This window comes from Lipotes vexillifer, unplaced genomic scaffold (genome assembly GCF_000442215.2).
Source record: "Lipotes vexillifer unplaced genomic scaffold, Lipotes_vexillifer_v1.1 scaffold137, whole genome shotgun sequence".
Taxonomy (NCBI): domain Eukaryota; kingdom Metazoa; phylum Chordata; class Mammalia; order Artiodactyla; family Lipotidae; genus Lipotes; species Lipotes vexillifer.
In genome coordinates, this window is record NW_006775780.1 from 652,340 (window position 1) to 658,829 (window position 6,490).

Here is a 6,490-nt window from a genome sequence, read left to right on the forward strand (position 1 = left end):
GGCTTGTGGGTTCTTTCTGGACTGGGGCACGAACCTGTGTCCCCTGCATCAGGGCAGGGGGACTCAACCACGGCGCCACCAGGGAAGCCCTAAAATAACATATTTTGTTATGTTTGTTGTCACTCTCCCTCCACTAGAATATAAACTCCATGAGAGCAGGGGTTTTTGTCTCTGTTGTTCACTGCTATTACCCCAATAACTAGAACAGTGCCTGGCACATAGCAGGCCCTCAATAAATGTTAATTGAATTAATGAATAAATCTTAAATCCAGATTAAAGAAGTAAACTTTGAAGAAATGTTTATATAAATTAAAAACTCTCTACACTGCAGTATTTTCTAAACCCCTGCAAATTTAGCTTTTTCCCCATAACTACCACATCCCATAATTAGCAGTGGGATTGTTATCTGCAGAAATAGAAGTGACCTTGGCATAAAGCTCAGTTTGTCCTTGAGCAGGAGATTGAAGGACATCTGCTTCATCAGATCATCTTGCTTTCCTTGTTATCTTATGATTTGTAGTGCCTGCCCAATAACATATAAAAGCTCCCTTTGGATTCGAGGACCTCCTTACTGCTTGGGACCAAGGATGCTACTCAGGCCCATAAGCATCCTCTCCAGTGAGATTAATAGATGAGGCCTATACAGTAAATATGGGAGAGGACCCCAGCTCTACCCATTACAGCCAAGCAAAATAGAAAACTATAAACTATACTAGAGATCTTAGAATATTGGAAAACAAAAGCACTATCTTCCTGTCAAAGATGGAAAACATGCCAGGGTGGCCTGTTTGTAAACTGTATATCTCACTCAATTCCCCCGGAGTTTCTTCTTTTTTTACCTTCCTTAGCACCAACCTCATAGAGCACAGACTGCAGAAGTGAAAAGACCAAAGACTGCAAATGATTCTAATGCAAAGTCCCTTACATCCATTCTTTACTACTGCCAGAATCAAGTAACCTTAATTCACTCAACTTGCCATATTGTTTCATGACTCCTTTGTAATAAATAGGATATTATCTGGCTGAAAACATTCTCTGCCCAGCTCTACCTCTACTATAGACATGGTAAATTCTAGTTATCTTTCATAATAATTACTATTTGCACCATAATTTTTTTAAACACTCACCTACGTATAGCTACTCTTTACCTAGGTTTTCTCTTTCTGGCTTTATAACTCTAAATCCACAAGAGTATCATCTACTCCTCCATCCCCCAACACACACTTTCTAAAACACACATTCACACTTAAAATAATGTTTAAAGACACTTTGTTTTGTGTTAAGCATCTAATACTTTCAGGAGTTCTGTGTATTACTTCCTTCAGTATTAAAGAATGATCATGATCACAGAGCGGGGGTAGACTCTCAGATATCTAATGTCCTACCACAGAGTAACTGAGGCCGCACAATGTAGCAATTCAAGTGTATGGCTGAGGGACCATTATGACAACCACCGCTACCAAGAGCAACAGTGAAAACTCTGAAAACAAGGAAAAAGTAGCCCAACTCGCAGGATTGTACAGTTTCACCAGAGTTCCCAGAGTCCTCAGTTCCTTTCTCTGCTTCACCTAAGCAGACACATTCTGCTTGTTTTTGAGATTATTGTTATTGTTCTAATAGTTAGATTTTTTTTTTTTTACACATTTTGGTACCTTGATTTATGTCTTACAGTTATGTAATACTTTAAATTTTATAAAATTCCTTCACATATACTATTCATTTCTCCTAACATTTCTGTAAAGGAAGTTAATTAGTTATTTAAATGGTTACTTATTAACCCCATTTTATGGATTAGAATAACCAAGCATGTTCAAATTTAAAAGATCTTTGTATTACAAATTTCATTCATTCAACACAATGCTTACCATGTACCAAATACAGTCACTGGAATCTGGAATTTCCAAAAGATTCTAATTTTTTTTAGCTTTTTGAAACCTCCATTTGATATTGCTTAAACTTGATTGTGAGCTTCTAAAGGGTAAGAAAGTGTCTTGTCAAACTTTTTTGCATATGGTAGATACTATAAAGATTTACAGATTTAATTAAATATGGTGCTACCATCTAAGACTTTCATTATAAAATGGGTGGATTCTCCATCCCGTGGACTCTTATTTTTTTTCTAATCACCTATCTTGGTGTCATACTTCTCCAAATGCTGCCTTTACCTTCATTTTAACTGAAATCTGGTTGTCTCCTGAGAACTCCTTCCCTGTAGCCCTCTTGGAAATTTTCTCCCATTGCAAAATAATATTGGTCCTAGTTGGGGTGGTCAGTATCCATCTTCCTCCTTATTGCTACATTCTCATTGGGAGAGTAATAGGAGATGGGGACAGAGAAGTAGCCCATGGTCTTTGTCTCCAACTCTGCTCCTGTCATTGTTCTTAGAGACTTTAGTATCCATGAATCCTAGCCTCTCAGTTCTGTTATTTAGATCTGTTAGCTCCAAGAATTGCACACTCCTCTCTACTCCCATAGTCATAATCTGGACTATGTCTTTTTCAAATTAAAATTTCAAGTTTCCAAGGCTCTAATGACCTCTGATGCTTTCCAGGTTACTCCGTCAATACTTCGGTCCCACCAGGACCTCAAGTCTATTTGTCCCTTTTACTGCTCATCATTCCCCTCACATTCTCACTTCCCTTCTTACTTGACTTAGAGTTGGCGGCTCATCACTGCAGGACCACAGTTTCTTTTCTAAAACCCTTGGGAACAAGTATGTTACAGAATTCAAGGTTTTTTTTAAAAAATTGTGGTAAAATATACATAACCTAAAGTTTACCCTCAAAACCATTTTTAAGTGTACAATTCATTAGTATTAGGTACATTCATTCACACTGTTGTGAAACCAAATTCCAGAACTCTTTTCATCTCTCAAAACTGAAACTTTATACCCCTGAAACAATAACTCTCCACTCCTCCCCTACTCCCAGCCCCTGGCAACCACCGTTATAGTTTCTGTCTCTATGAATTTGATACTCTAGGTACCTCATATAAGTAGACACATACAGTGTTTGTATTTTTGTGACTGACATTTCACTTAGCATAAAGTCCCAAAGGTTTATCCATGTTGTAGCATATCAGAATTTTCTTCCTTTTTAAGGTACAGAACAGAAACTCTAGTGAAAGTTATGAGAAAAAAGGTACTGAAATTAATGACAAAAACCAGGTTTCTAGGGTTACCTTTTGATTTTAATTACCTGTTTATCCCTTGTACCATGAATACTTAATACGGCTATATGTTTAACTATAATTTTTTCTGCTCCTTGCATGTAAAAATGCAGAATACAAATACTCTAATACGTATTGGTTCTTAATGTTCTCTTAAATTCAGAAAGCTACCCTTATAATGCATCTGCCAATTAATAGAAATGTTATATTAGCACTGTATTATTAGTATCACTGATGCTATTTTATTTTTCCCCTATTACTTTCTACTTCACCATTTTCCCACATTTCAGAATTTATCTTTGGATAGCTGTCTACTGTTGTTATTTGGTGACTTTTGAAGGTAGATGTACAAATACACAATAAAATAATTAGCGTTGCCTTTGCCAAGAGAAAGAAATATTTTTACTGATGAATGAGTTATTTCTTCTATGTAAGAGGTAGCTATTCTTTTAATTTACAAGTGGCTATTGCCATATTTGCTTTATTTTTAAAAAAACTTAAGCATGTTAGGAAAAAGTTTTCAAGATTATTTTATATCCTTAACTGAATATAGTCTAGGAAAAATGAAAAATAATAAGATCATTACCAAAAATACATTTGCTTCAATTTAAGCATCTCATAAGTAAAATCTTACTTTAAAGGAGACAAACTACTAAATCAGTGAGGTTTTCTAATTTAAAAGTGCCAGTCATTTTTTCCCCAAATATATATATATATATACACATTTATTTAAGGCCTAGAAAGCTCGAGTAATCTGTTACAACTTAAATTCCTTGTTAAAAACCATAATCCAGACAATCAGCTTCAATTTGTCTTTGTTATGTGTGTAAATATCTTCACTGTCTGATGAGTGATAGAAATTTTATAATATTTTATTTGTGTACTTTAATTCCATTTTAATTTGCTGTCTACCTTCTTCACTACGACCTAGGGCAGGGGTTCCCAAACTTTCACATGCATCAGAATCATCAGCTGGAGGACTTGTAAAAACACAGATTGCTGGGCTTCACCCCCAGAGTTTTTGATTCTGTAGACCTTAAGTGGAGCTGAGAGAATTTGCTTTTTTTCCTTCCACGGGAAAAGTCATTCCATTAGGCTACAGGCTGGACCAAGTCCTCCTACCTCAAGACCTTATGTGGCTGGGCTGCTAGCGCTTATTTTGCTCTCTCTGTCACAGCTCTGTAGCACCTCACTCATCCCCCCAACAGGGGCCACTAATGAGGAAGTGCTGAGCTAGTCTGGGTTTGCCACTGCTCTCGTCCTCACTGATGATTTCAATAAGCTCTTACTTTTCATGTGCTCTTTTCCCAAAGAGGTTTTTCAGCAGAATTTAGGACCTTACACAGTGCCAAGGAACAATGACTGTTTTGGGGCATGTGAGATGGGTGGAAAAGGGGACACAGATAGTTAAGGAAGGAAGATACGCCCTTGATTATTGAGCCCTAGGGAAAGTAAGTCTGACAAACAAACAATCCTTACCTTCCAGTTCTTCTTTAACTTCTCAGCTATCTCCCATTTGCAGGGAATGACACTCACTTCCCATTCCATAGCAAACATGATTCACACTTACCCCCACTTAGACAAAAAAGCAAAAATTTTTGTTTTCCATGTATATAGTCACACAATTTGGAGACATTACCACATGTATGTGTGTGGCGGTGTGAGAATAATTCCTTCCTCCACAGTTCCTCCCTGCTCCCCATTCTTCTTCATCCCTGTAACTGGAATCTCCATCAACTCAGCTGGTCCAGCCAAAAAACAAGAAGTTATCTTCAGCTTTGTCCCTGGGGATAAGGCTATATACAGTCCCTATCTGCACTACTTCCAAAACATATCCTAAATCTGCCCATGTAATTTATCTCTATTGCTTCTACACTCATCTGAGTCCCATCATCCCTCACCTGGTTGACTACAATAGTCTCTGAACTGTACTTTTTGTTCCCACCCTTAATCCTGTGCAATCCGCTCTTCACATGTCAGTCAGAATGTTCCTTCTTTCTAAAATGTAAATGAGAGCCTGTCACTTAAAACCCTCCAGTGTCTTCCTCTTGTCTTTTGAATAAAATGTCAACTCCTTACCATGCCCCTACATGATATGATCCCTACTTCTCTCTTTCTCTTTTGTAATTCTCCCCTTAGCTCACACTCCTTCAGTCACTGGGACCTTATTTCCGTTCCTAGAACATACACGTTTGTCTCCACTTTAGAGCACTGGTACCTGCTATTCCCTCTGCCTGGAATGCTCTGCCCCATATGTAGGCAGGACTACTTTCCTGTTATTAAATTCTTGGCTACAAAGTCACCTCTTCAATGAGGCTTCTTGGGCATCCAATCTAAATTACCTGTACACCAATCCCTCTTTACCCTGCATATCACTCTTTTTGACATCTCCTTGTTTTAGTCTCTTCATAACATGTATTGATACATGATACTAACTTGTTTACTGGTTATTGGCTGTCTTCTCACAGACGAATGAAAACTCCATAAGATCAGAAAATTCTTCTGTCTTATTTGCCACTATGTGTTCAATTCCTAGTGGGTCTACTCAAATGCTATCAGAGAACTTGTCCCTTACCATCCATATCAAATAACACCAACTTCGATCAGTTCCATCCCCTTACTCTTGTCTTTTTAAACCTCCTTTTATCAGTTGACTCTTATCTTCCCCACCAGAACATCAGCTTCATGAGGACAAGGAATATTTTTGTTCGTGTCTATCTCCCCAGCTCTTAGAACAGGGTCTGAGGTAGACACTCAATAAATACTTGTTATTGAGTTATATAATCTTCAGATGCTTTTAAGAGTTAGAGGAAGGCTCTCTGTCTGCCAGGGCTCCGTGATACTAGCTCCAGCTGGCTATTGTTCTGCCCACTCCTACTAGGTGAGAAAGGAATCAAAATCAGGAAACAGCCTCTGTAGAAGGAGGATATAGAAACACCAGATAATCAGAGGCATTTGCCAAACTTTACTGCCTCCTCAACTTAGCTGTTGGCAATTTTTGAATTGAAAAATTCAATTTCTTTTAATAGCAATAATATATGACAATCCCATTGTACCAAAGAATGCAGGAGGCCCACCGAAGTCCATGTTCTCTTCTTCATGATACCCAGATAGATTATATTTCCCAACTCCCATTGCAGTTGGGTGGGGCCATGTGACAGCTTCAGCCAATGGAAAGTGACTTAAAGCACTGTATGCCACTTCTAGGTCTGGCCTATAAAAGAAAATTGAGCAAAGCAAACCAAATGAAACAAAGCAAAAAACAAAACAAAACGAACAAACAGAAAACGCTTTCTGCACAAGATCTTCTGTGCTCTTTCCC

General features: G+C 37.9%; 1 protein-coding gene across 1 annotated transcript in view; it reads left to right on the forward strand.

The window, feature by feature from the left end:
* Positions 1 to 6,490, forward strand: part of SEL1L2 (SEL1L2 adaptor subunit of SYVN1 ubiquitin ligase) — a 113,794-nt gene that overhangs the window by 19,892 nt on the left and 87,412 nt on the right. The gene's annotated exons all lie outside the window — the stretch shown is intronic.